Source organism: Bufo bufo, chromosome 5, assembly GCF_905171765.1.
Source record: "Bufo bufo chromosome 5, aBufBuf1.1, whole genome shotgun sequence".
Taxonomy (NCBI): Eukaryota; Metazoa; Chordata; class Amphibia; order Anura; family Bufonidae; genus Bufo; species Bufo bufo.
The window spans coordinates 292,776,823-292,790,584 of NC_053393.1; positions in this window are offsets into that span (position 1 = coordinate 292,776,823).

Sequence of the window (13,762 nt, forward strand, 5' to 3'; positions counted from 1 at the left end):
TTTTTTTTTCTGGGTTGAAAAACTATTCCCAAATTTGCCATTCTCAAAATAACTAGTTTCTGGTATTTGAGGCCTACTTGAAATCTATCCCAAAAAGGATATCTTACATTGAAGGTATTGATAGTGCCATTCAGAAAAACCTAAGACACACGCTACCGTGCAGATAGAAGTCTGATTCTGTGATTAAACCTATACCTGTCACACAGCGCAAAAAAAAACAGGCCTCACATTTCTATTCAACCAAATCTGTACTGTTTTAGCTGGTCAAGTTATTTCTAGTGACCGTAAAAGCACATTTTTTTTTCTGGGTTGAAAAACTATTCCCAAATTTGCCATTCTCAAAATAACTAGTTTCTGGTATTTGAGGCCTACTTGAAATCTATCCCAAAAAGGATATCTTACATTGAAGGTACTGATAGTGCCATTCAGAAAAACCTAAGACACACGCTACCGTGCAGATAGAAGTCTGATTCTGTTATTAAACCTATACCTGTCACACAGCGCAAAAAAAAACAGGCCTCACATTTCTATTCAACCAAATCTGTACTGTTTTAACTGGTCAAGTTATTTCTAGTGACCGTAAAAGCACATTTTTTTTTCTGGGTTGAAAAACTATTCCCAAATTTGCCATTCTCAAAATAACTAGTTTCTGGTATTTGAGGCCTACTTGAAATCTATCCCAAAAAGGATATCTTACATTGAAGGTACTGATAGTGCCATTCAGAAAAACCTAAGACACACGCTACCGTGCAGATAGAAGTCTGATTCTGTGATTAAACCTATACCTGTCACACAGCGCAAAAAAAAACAGGCCTCACATTTCTATTCAACCAAATCTGTACTGTTTTAGCTGGTCAAGTTATTTCTAGTGACCGTAAAAGCACATTTTTTTTTCTGGGTTGAAAAACTATTCCCAAATTTGCCATTCTCAAAATAACTAGTTTCTGGTATTTGAGGCCTACTTGAAATCTATCCCAAAAAGGATATCTTACATTGAAGGTACTGATAGTGCCATTCAGAAAAACCTAAGACACACGCTACCGTGCAGATAGAAGTCTGATTCTGTGATTAAACCTATACCTGTCACACAGCGCAAAAAAAAACAGGCCTCACATTTCTATTCAACCAAATCTGTACTGTTTTAGCTGGTCAAGTTATTTCTAGTGACCGTAAAAGCACTTTTTTTTTTCTGGGTTGAAAAACTATTCCCAAATTTGCCATTCTCAAAATAACTAGTTTCTGGTATTTGAGGCCTACTTGAAATCTATCCCAAAAAGGATATCTTACATTGAAGGTACTGATAGTGCCATTCAGAAAAACCTAAGACACACGCTACCGTGCAGATAGAAGTCTGATTCTGTGATTAAACCTATACCTGTCACACAGCGCAAAAAAAAACAGGCCTCACATTTCTATTCAACCAAATCTGTACTGTTTTAGCTGGTCAAGTTATTTCTAGTGACCGTAAAAGCACATTTTTTTTTTCTGGGTTGAAAAACTATTCCCAAATTTGCCATTCTCAAAATAACTAGTTTCTGGTATTTGAGGCCTACTTGAAATCTATCCCAAAAAGGATATCTTACATTGAAGGTACTGATAGTGCCATTCAGAAAAACCTAAGACACACGCTACCGTGCAGATAGAAGTCTGATTCTGTGATTAAACCTATACCTGTCACACAGCGCAAAAAAAAACAGGCCTCACATTTCTATTCAACCAAATCTGTACTGTTTTAGCTGGTCAAGTTATTTCTAGTGACCGTAAAAGCACATTTTTTTTTCTGGGTTGAAAAACTATTCCCAAATTTGCCATTCTCAAAATAACTAGTTTCTGGTATTTGAGGCCTACTTGAAATCTATCCCAAAAAGGATATCTTACATTGAAGGTACTGATAGTGCCATTCAGAAAAACCTAAGACACACGCTACCGTGCAGATAGAAGTCTGATTCTGTGATTAAACCTATACCTGTCACACAGCGCAAAAAAAAACAGGCCTCACATTTCTATTCAACCAAATCTGTACTGTTTTAGCTGGTCAAGTTATTTCTAGTGACCGTAAAAGCACATTTTTTTTTCTGGGTTGAAAAAATATTCCCAAATTTGCCATTCTCAAAATAACTAGTTTCTGGTATTTGAGGCCTACTTGAAATCTATCCCAAAAAGGATATCTTACATTGAAGGTACTGATAGTGCCATTCAGAAAAACCTAAGACACACGCTACCGTGCAGATAGAAGTCTGATTCTGTGATTAAACCTATACCTGTCACACAGCGCAAAAAAAAACAGGCCTCACATTTCTATTCAACCAAATCTGTACTGTTTTAGCTGGTCAAGTTATTTCTAGTGACCGTAAAAGCACATTTTTTTTTCTGGGTTGAAAAACTATTCCCAAATTTGCCATTCTCAAAATAACTAGTTTCTGGTATTTGAGGCCTACTTGAAATCTATCCCAAAAAGGATATCTTACATTGAAGGTACTGATAGTGCCATTCAGAAAAACCTAAGACACACGCTACCGTGCAGATAGAAGTCTGATTCTGTGATTAAACCTATACCTGTCACACAGCGCAAAAAAAAACAGGCCTCACATTTCTATTCAACCAAATCTGTACTGTTTTAGCTGGTCAAGTTATTTCTAGTGACCGTAAAAGCACATTTTTTTTTCTGGGTTGAAAAACTATTCCCAAATTTGCCATTCTCAAAATAACTAGTTTCTGGTATTTGAGGCCTACTTGAAATCTATCCCAAAAAGGATATCTTACATTGAAGGTACTGATAGTGCCATTCAGAAAAACCTAAGACACACGCTACCGTGCAGATAGAAGTCTGATTCTGTGATTAAACCTATACCTGTCACACAGCGCAAAAAAAAACAGGCCTCACATTTCTATTCAACCAAATCTGTACTGTTTTAGCTGGTCAAGTTATTTCTAGTGACCGTATAAGCACATTTTTTTTTCTGGGTTGAAAAACTATTCCCAAATTTGCCATTCTCAAAATAACTAGTTTCTGGTATTTGAGGCCTACTTGAAATCTATCCCAAAAAGGATATCTTACATTGAAGGTACTGATAGTGCCATTCAGAAAAACCTAAGACACACGCTACCGTGCAGATAGAAGTCTGATTCTGTTATTAAACCTATACCTGTCACACAGCGCAAAAAAAAACAGGCCTCACATTTCTATTCAACCAAATCTGTACTGTTTTAGCTGGTCAAGTTATTTCTAGTGACCGTAAAAGCACATTTTTTTTTCTGGGTTGAAAAACTATTCCCAAATTTGCCATTCTCAAAATAACTAGTTTCTGGTATTTGAGGCCTACTTGAAATCTATCCCAAAAAGGATATCTTACATTGAAGGTACTGATAGTGCCATTCAGAAAAACCTAAGACACACGCTACCGTGCAGATAGAAGTCTGATTCTGTGATTAAACCTATACCTGTCACACAGCGCAAAAAAAAACAGGCCTCACATTTCTATTCAACCAAATCTGTACTGTTTTAGCTGGTCAAGTTATTTCTAGTGACCGTAAAAGCACATTTTTTTTTCTGGGTTGAAAAACTATTCCCAAATTTGCCATTCTCAAAATAACTAGTTTCTGGTATTTGAGGCCTACTTGAAATCTATCCCAAAAAGGATATCTTACATTGAAGGTACTGATAGTGCCATTCAGAAAAACCTAAGACACACGCTACTGTGCAGATAGAAGTCTGATTCTGTGATTAAACCTATACCTGTCACACAGCGCAAAAAAAAACAGGCCTCACATTTCTATTCAACCAAATCTGTACTGTTTTAGCTGGTCAAGTTATTTCTAGTGACCGTAAAAGCACTTTTTTTTTTCTGGGTTGAAAAACTATTCCCAAATTTGCCATTCTCAAAATAACTAGTTTCTGGTATTTGAGGCCTACTTGAAATCTATCCCAAAAAGGATATCTTACATTGAAGGTACTGATAGTGCCATTCAGAAAAACTTAAGACACACGCTACCGTGCAGATAGAAGTCTGATTCTGTGATTAAACCTATACCTGTCACACAGCGCAAAAAAAAACAGGCCTCACATTTCTATTCAACCAAATCTGTACTGTTTTAGCTGGTCAAGTTATTTCTAGTGACCGTAAAAGCACTTTTTTTTTTCTGGGTTGAAAAACTATTCCCAAATTTGCCATTCTCAAAATAACTAGTTTCTGGTATTTGAGGCCTACTTGAAATCTATCCCAAAAAGGATATCTTACATTGAAGGTACTGATAGTGCCATTCAGAAAAACCTAAGACACACGCTACCGTGCAGATAGAAGTCTGATTCTGTGATTAAACCTATACCTGTCACACAGCGCAAAAAAAAACAGGCCTCACATTTCTATTCAACCAAATCAGTACTGTTTTAGCTGGTCAAGTTATTTCTAGTGACCGTAAAAGCACATTTTTTTTTCTGGGTTGAAAAACTATTCCCAAATTTGCCATTCTCAAAATAACTAGTTTCTGGTATTTGAGGCCTACTTGAAATCTATCCCAAAAAGGATATCTTACATTGAAGGTACTGATAGTGCCATTCAGAAAAACTTAAGACACACGCTACCGTGCAGATAGAAGTCTGATTCTGTGATTAAACCTATACCTGTCACACAGCGCAAAAAAAAACAGGCCTTACATTTCTATTCAACCAAATCTGTACTGTTTTAGCTGGTCAAGTTATTTCTAGTGACCGTAAAAGCACATTTTTTTTTCTGGGTTGAAAAACTATTCCCAAATTTGCCATTCTCAAAATAACTAGTTTCTGGTATTTGAGGCCTACTTGAAATCTATCCCAAAAAGGATATCTTACATTGAAGGTACTGATAGTGCCATTCAGAAAAACCTAAGACACACGCTACCGTGCAGATAGAAGTCTGATTCTGTGATTAAACCTATACCTGTCACACAGCGCAAAAAAAAACAGGCCTCACATTTCTATTCAACCAAATCTGTACTGTTTTAGCTGGTCAAGTTATTTCTAGTGACCGTAAAAGCACATTTTTTTTTCTGGGTTGAAAAACTATTCCCAAATTTGCCATTCTCAAAATAACTAGTTTCTGGTATTTGAGGCCTACTTGAAATCTATCCCAAAAAGGATATCTTACATTGAAGGTACTGATAGTGCCATTCAGAAAAACCTAAGACACACGCTACCGTGCAGATAGAAGTCTGATTCTGTGATTAAACCTATACCTGTCACACAGCGCAAAAAAAAACAGGCCTCACATTTCTATTCAACCAAATCTGTACTGTTTTAGCTGGTCAAGTTATTTCTAGTGAACGTAAAAGCACATTTTTTTTTCTGGGTTGAAAAACTATTCCCAAATTTGCCATTCTCAAAATAACTAGTTTCTATTATTTGAGGCCTACTTGAAATCTATCCCAAAAAGGATATCTTACATTGAAGGTACTGATAGTGCCATTCAGAAAAACCTAAGACACACGCTACCGTGCAGATAGAAGTCTGATTCTGTGATTAAACCTATACCTGTCACACAGCGCAAAAAAAAACAGGCCTCACATTTCTATTCAACCAAATCTGTACTGTTTTAGCTGGTCAAGTTATTTCTAGTGACTGTAAAAGCACATTTTTTTTTCTGGGTTGAAAAACTATTCCCAAATTTGCCATTCTCAAAATAACTAGTTTCTGGTATTTGAGGCCTACTTGAAATCTATCCCAAAAAGGATATCTTACATTGAAGGTACTGATAGTGCCATTCAGAAAAACCTAAGACACACGCTACCGTGCAGATAGAAGTCTGATTCTGTGATTAAACCTATACCTGTCACACAGCGCAAAATAAAACAGGCCTCACATTTCTATTCAACCAAATCTGTACTGTTTTAGCTGGTCAAGTTATTTCTAGTGACCGTAAAAGCACATTTTTTTTTCTGGGTTGAAAAACTATTCCCAAATTTGCCATTCTCAAAATAACTAGTTTCTGGTATTTGAGGCCTACTTGAAATCTATCCCAAAAAGGATATCTTACATTGAAGGTACTGATAGTGCCATTCAGTTAAACCTAAGACACACGCTACCGTGCAGATAGAAGTCTGATTCTGTGATTAAACCTATACCTGTCACACAGCAAAAAGAAAAAACAGGCCTCACATTTCTATTCAACCAAATCTGTACTGTTTTAGCTGGTCAAGTTATTTCTAGTGACCGTAAAAGCACATTTTTTTTTCTGGGTTGAAAAACTATTCCCAAATTTGCCATTCTCAAAATAACTAGTTTCTGGTATTTGAGGCCTACTTGAAATCTATCCCAAAAAGGATATCTTACATTGAAGGTACTGATAGTGCCATTCAGAAAAACCTAAGACACACGCTACCGTGCAGATAGAAGTCTGATTCTGTGATTAAACCTATACCTGTCACACAGCGCAAAAAAAAACAGGCCTCACATTTCTATTCAACCAAATCTGTACTGTTTTAGCTGGTCAAGTTATTTCTAGTGACCGTAAAAGCACATTTTTTTTTCTGGGTTGAAAAACTATTCCCAAATTTGCCATTCTCAAAATAACTAGTTTCTGGTATTTGAGGCCTACTTGAAATCTATCCCAAAAAGGATATCTTACATTGAAGGTACTGATAGTGCCATTCAGAAAAACCTAAGACACACGCTACCGTGCAGATAGAAGTCTGATTCTGTGATTAAACCTATACCTGTCACACAGCGCAAAAAAAAACAGGCCTCACATTTCTATTCAACCAAATCTGTACTGTTTTAGCTGGTCAAGTTATTTCTAGTGACCATAAAAGCACATTTTTTTTTCTGGGTTGAAAAACTATTCCCAAATTTGCCATTCTCAAAATAACTAGTTTCTGGTATTTGAGGCCTACTTGAAATCTATCCCAAAAAGGATATCTTACATTGAAGGTACTGATAGTGCCATTCAGAAAAACCTAAGACACACGCTACCGTGCAGATAGAAGTCTGATTCTGTGATTAAACCTATACCTGTCACACAGCGCAAAAAAAAACAGGCCTCACATTTCTATTCAACCAAATCTGTACTGTTTTAGCTGGTCAAGTTATTTCTAGTGACCGTAAAAGCACTTTTTTTTTTCTGGGTTGAAAAACTATTCCCAAATTTGCCATTCTCAAAATAACTAGTTTCTGGTATTTGAGGCCTACTTGAAATCTATCCCAAAAAGGATATCTTACATTGAAGGTACTGATAGTGCCATTCAGAAAAACCTAAGACACACGCTACCGTGCAGATAGAAGTCTGATTCTGTGATTAAACCTATACCTGTCACACAGCGCAAAAAAAAACAGGCCTCACATTTCTATTCAACCAAATCTGTACTGTTTTAGCTGGTCAAGTTATTTCTAGTGACCGTAAAAGCACATTTTTTTTTCTGGGTTGAAAAACTATTCCCAAATTTGCCATTCTCAAAATAACTAGTTTCTGGTATTTGAGGCCTACTTGAAATCTATCCCAAAAAGGATATCTTACATTGAAGGTACTGATAGTGCCATTCAGAAAAACCTAAGACACACGCTACCGTGCAGATAGAAGTCTGATTCTGTGATTAAACCTATACCTGTCACACAGCGCAAAAAAAAACAGGCCTCACATTTCTATTCAACCAAATCTGTACTGTTTTAGCTGGTCAAGTTATTTCTAGTGACCGTAAAAGCACATTTTTTTTTCTGGGTTGAAAAACTATTCCCAAATTTGCCATTCTCAAAATAACTAGTTTCTGGTATTTGAGGCCTACTTGAAATCTATCCCAAAAAGGATATCTTACATTGAAGGTACTGATAGTGCCATTCAGAAAAACCTAAGACACACGCTACCGTGCAGATAGAAGTCTGATTCTGTGATTAAACCTATACCTGTCACACAGCGCAAAAAAAAACAGGCCTCACATTTCTATTCAACCAAATCTGTACTGTTTTAGCTGGTCAAGTTATTTCTAGTGACCGTAAAAGCACATTTTTTTTTCTGGGTTGAAAAACTATTCCCAAATTTGCCATTCTCAAAATAACTAGTTTCTGGTATTTGAGGCCTACTTGAAATCTATCCCAAAAAGGATATCTTACATTGAAGGTACTGATAGTGCCATTCAGAAAAACCTAAGACACACGCTACTGTGCAGATAGAAGTCTGATTCTGTGATTAAACCTATACCTGTCACACAGCGCAAAAAAAAACAGGCCTCACATTTCTATTCAACCAAATCTGTACTGTTTTAGCTGGTCAAGTTATTTCTAGTGACTGTAAAAGCACATTTTTTTTTCTGGGTTGAAAAACTATTCCCAAATTTGCCATTCTCAAAATAACTAGTTTCTGGTATTTGAGGCCTACTTGAAATCTATCCCAAAAAGGATATCTTACATTGAAGGTACTGATAGTGCCATTCAGAAAAACCTAAGACACACGCTACCGTGCAGATAGAAGTCTGATTCTGTGATTAAACCTATACCTGTCACACAGCGCAAAAAAAAACAGGCCTCACATTTCTATTCAACCAAATCTGTACTGTTTTAGCTGGTCAAGTTATTTCTAGTGACCGTAAAAGCACATTTTTTTTTCTGGGTTGAAAAACTATTCCCAAATTTGCCATTCTCAAAATAACTAGTTTCTGGTATTTGAGGCCTACTTGAAATCTATCCCAAAAAGGATATCTTACATTGAAGGTACTGATAGTGCCATTCAGAAAAACCTAAGACACACGCTACCGTGCAGATAGAAGTCTGATTCTGTGATTAAACCTATACCTGTCACACAGCGCAAAAAAAAACAGGCCTCACATTTCTATTCAACCAAATCTGTACTGTTTTAGCTGGTCAAGTTATTTCTAGTGACCGTAAAAGCACATTTTTTTTTCTGGGTTGAAAAACTATTCCCAAATTTGCCATTCTCAAAATAACTAGTTTCTGGTATTTGAGGCCTACTTGAAATCTATCCCAAAAAGGATATCTTACATTGAAGGTACTGATAGTGCCATTCAGAAAAACCTAAGACACACGCTACCGTGCAGATAGAAGTCTGATTCTGTGATTAAACCTATACCTGTCACACAGCGCAAAAAAAAACAGGCCTCACATTTCTATTCAACCAAATCTGTACTGTTTTAGCTGGTCAAGTTATTTCTAGTGACCGTAAAAGCACATTTTTTTTTCTGGGTTGAAAAACTATTCCCAAATTTGCCATTCTCAAAATAACTAGTTTCTGGTATTTGAGGCCTACTTGAAATCTATCCCAAAAAGGATATCTTACATTGAAGGTACTGATAGTGCCATTCAGAAAAACCTAAGACACATGCTACCGTGCAGATAGAAGTCTGATTCTGTGATTAAACCTATACCTGTCACACAGCGCAAAAAAAAACAGGCCTCACATTTCTATTCAACCAAATCTGTACTGTTTTAGCTGGTCAAGTTATTTCTAGTGACCGTAAAAGCACATTTTTTTTTCTGGGTTGAAAAACTATTCCCAAATTTGCCATTCTCAAAATAACTAGTTTCTGGTATTTGAGGCCTACTTGAAATCTATCCCAAAAAGGATATCTTACATTGAAGGTACTGATAGTGCCATTCAGAAAAACCTAAGACACACGCTACCGTGCAGATAGAAGTCTGATTCTGTGATTAAACCTATACCTGTCACACAGCGCAAAAAAAAACAGGCCTCACATTTCTATTCAACCAAATCTGTACTGTTTTAGCTGGTCAAGTTATTTCTAGTGACCGTAAAAGCACATTTTTTTTTCTGGGTTGAAAAACTATTCCCAAATTTGCCATTCTCAAAATAACTAGTTTCTGGTATTTGAGGCCTACTTGAAATCTATCCCAAAAAGGATATCTTACATTGAAGGTACTGATAGTGCCATTCAGAAAAACCTAAGACACACGCTACCGTGCAGATAGAAGTCTGATTCTGTGATTAAACCTATACCTGTCACACAGCGCAAAAAAAAACAGGCCTTACATTTCTATTCAACCAAATCTGTACTGTTTTAGCTGGTCAAGTTATTTCTAGTGACCGTAAAAGCACATTTTTTTTTCTGGGTTGAAAAACTATTCCCAAATTTGCCATTCTCAAAATAACTAGTTTCTGGTATTTGAGGCCTACTTGAAATCTATCCCAAAAAGGATATCTTACATTGAAGGTACTGATAGTGCCATTCAGAAAAACCTAAGACACACGCTACCGTGCAGATAGAAGTCTGATTCTGTGATTAAACCTATACCTGTCACACAGCGCAAAAAAAAACAGGCCTCACATTTCTATTCAACCAAATCTGTACTGTTTTAGCTGGTCAAGTTATTTCTAGTGACCGTAAAAGCACATTTTTTTTTCTGGGTTGAAAAACTATTCCCAAATTTGCCATTCTCAAAATAACTAGTTTCTGGTATTTGAGGCCTACTTGAAATCTATCCCAAAAAGGATATCTTACATTGAAGGTACTGATAGTGCCATTCAGAAAAACCTAAGACACACGCTACCGTGCAGATAGAAGTCTGATTCTGTGATTAAACCTATACCTGTCACACAGCGCAAAAAAAAACAGGCCTCACATTTCTATTCAACCAAATCTGTACTGTTTTAGCTGGTCAAGTTATTTCTAGTGACCGTAAAAGCACATTTTTTTTTCTGGGTTGAAAAACTATTCCCAAATTTGCCATTCTCAAAATAACTAGTTTCTGGTATTTGAGGCCTACTTGAAATCTATCCCAAAAAAGATATCTTACATTGAAGGTACTGATAGTGCCATTCAGAAAAACCTAAGACACACGCTACTGTGCAGATAGAAGTCTGATTCTGTGATTAAACCTATACCTGTCACACAGCGCAAAAAAAAACAGGCCTCACATTTCTATTCAACCAAATCTGTACTGTTTTAGCTGGTCAAGTTATTTCTAGTGACCGTAAAAGCACATTTTTTTTTCTGGGTTGAAAAACTATTCCCAAATTTGCCATTCTCAAAATAACTAGTTTCTGGTATTTGAGGCCTACTTGAAATCTATCCCAAAAAGGATATCTTACATTGAAGGTACTGATAGTGCCATTCAGAAAAACCTAAGACACACGCTACCGTGCAGATAGAAGTCTGATTCTGTGATTAAACCTATACCTGTCACACAGCGCAAAAAAAAACAGGCCTCACATTTCTATTCAACCAAATCTGTACTGTTTTAGCTGGTCAAGTTATTTCTAGTGACCGTAAAAGCACTTTTTTTTTTCTGGGTTGAAAAACTATTCCCAAATTTGCCATTCTCAAAATAACTAGTTTCTGGTATTTGAGGCCTACTTGAAATCTATCCCAAAAAGGATATCTTACATTGAAGGTACTGATAGTGCCATTCAGAAAAACCTAAGACACACGCTACTGTGCAGATAGAAGTCTGATTCTGTGATTAAACCTATACCTGTCACACAGCGCAAAAAAAAACAGGCCTCACATTTCTATTCAACCAAATCTGTACTGTTTTAGCTGGTCAAGTTATTTCTAGTGACCGTAAAAGCACTTTTTTTTTTCTGGGTTGAAAAACTATTCCCAAATTTGCCATTCTCAAAATAACTAGTTTCTGGTATTTGAGGCCTACTTGAAATCTATCCCAAAAAGGATATCTTACATTGAAGGTACTGATAGTGCCATTCAGAAAAACTTAAGACACACGCTACCGTGCAGGTAGAAGTCTGATTCTGTGATTAAACCTATACCTGTCACACAGCGCAAAAAAAAACAGGCCTCACATTTCTATTCAACCAAATCTGTACTGTTTTAGCTGGTCAAGTTATTTCTAGTGACCGTAAAAGCACATTTTTTTTTCTGGGTTGAAAAACTATTCCCAAATTTGCCATTCTCAAAATAACTAGTTTCTGGTATTTGAGGCCTACTTGAAATCTATCCCAAAAAGGATATCTTACATTGAAGGTACTGATAGTGCCATTCAGAAAAACCTAAGACACACGCTACCGTGCAGATAGAAGTCTGATTCTGTGATTAAACCTATACCTGTCACACAGCGCAAAAAAAAACAGGCCTCACATTTCTATTCAACCAAATCTGTACTGTTTTAGCTGGTCAAGTTATTTCTAGTGACCGTAAAAGCACATTTTTTTTTCTGGGTTGAAAAACTATTCCCAAATTTGCCATTCTCAAAATAACTAGTTTCTGGTATTTGAGGCCTACTTGAAATCTATCCCAAAAAGGATATCTTACATTGAAGGTACTGATAGTGCCATTCAGAAAAACCTAAGACACACGCTACCGTGCAGATAGAAGTCTGATTCTGTGATTAAACCTATACCTGTCACACAGCGCAAAAAAAAACAGGCCTCACATTTCTATTCAACCAAATCTGTACTGTTTTAGCTGGTCAAGTTATTTCTAGTGACCGTAAAAGCACATTTTTTTTTCTGGGTTGAAAAACTATTCCCAAATTTGCCATTCTCAAAATAACTAGTTTCTGGTATTTGAGGCCTACTTGAAATCTATCCCAAAAAGGATATCTTACATTGAAGGTACTGATAGTGCCATTCAGAAAAACCTAAGACACACGCTACCGTGCAGATAGAAGTCTGATTCTGTGATTAAACCTATACCTGTCACACAGCGCAAAAAAAAACAGGCCTCACATTTCTATTCAACCAAATCTGTACTGTTTTAGCTGGTCAAGTTATTTCTAGTGACCGTAAAAGCACATTTTTTTTTCTGGGTTGAAAAACTATTCCCAAATTTGCCATTCTCAAAATAACTAGTTTCTGGTATTTGAGGCCTACTTGAAATCTATCCCAAAAAGGATATCTTACATTGAAGGTACTGATAGTGCCATTCAGAAAAACCTAAGACACACGCTACCGTGCAGATAGAAGTCTGATTCTGTGATTAAACCTATACCTGTCACACAGCGCAAAAAAAAACAGGCCTCACATTTCTATTCAACCAAATCTGTACTGTTTTAGCTGGTCAAGTTATTTCTAGTGACCGTAAAAGCACATTTTTTTTTCTGGGTTGAAAAACTATTCCCAAATTTGCCATTCTCAAAATAACTAGTTTCTGGTATTTGAGGCCTACTTGAAATCTATCCCAAAAAGGATATCTTACATTGAAGGTACTGATAGTGCCATTCAGAAAAACCTAAGACACACGCTACCGTGCAGATAGAAGTCTGATTCTGTGATTAAACCTATACCTGTCACACAGCGCAAAAAAAAACAGGCCTCACATTTCTATTCAACCAAATCTGTACTGTTTTAGCTGGTCAAGTTATTTCTAGTGACCGTAAAAGCACATTTTTTTTTCTGGGTTGAAAAACTATTCCCAAATTTGCCATTCTCAAAATAACTAGTTTCTGGTATTTGAGGCCTACTTGAAATCTATCCCAAAAAGGATATCTTACATTGAAGGTACTGATAGTGCCATTCAGAAAAACCTAAGACACACGCTACCGTGCAGATAGAAGTCTGATTCTGTGATTAAACCTATACCTGTCACACAGCGCAAAAAAAAACAGGCCTCACATTTCTATTCAACCAAATCTGTACTGTTTTAGCTGGTCAAGTTATTTCTAGTGACCGTAAAAGCACATTTTTTTTTCTGGGTTGAAAAACTATTCCCAAATTTGCCATTCTCAAAATAACTAGTTTCTGGTATTTGAGGCCTACTTGAAATCTATCCCAAAAAGGATATCTTACATTGAAGGTACTGATAGTGCCATTCAGAAAAACCTAAGACACACGCTACCGTGCAGATAGAAGTCTGATTCTGTGATTAAACC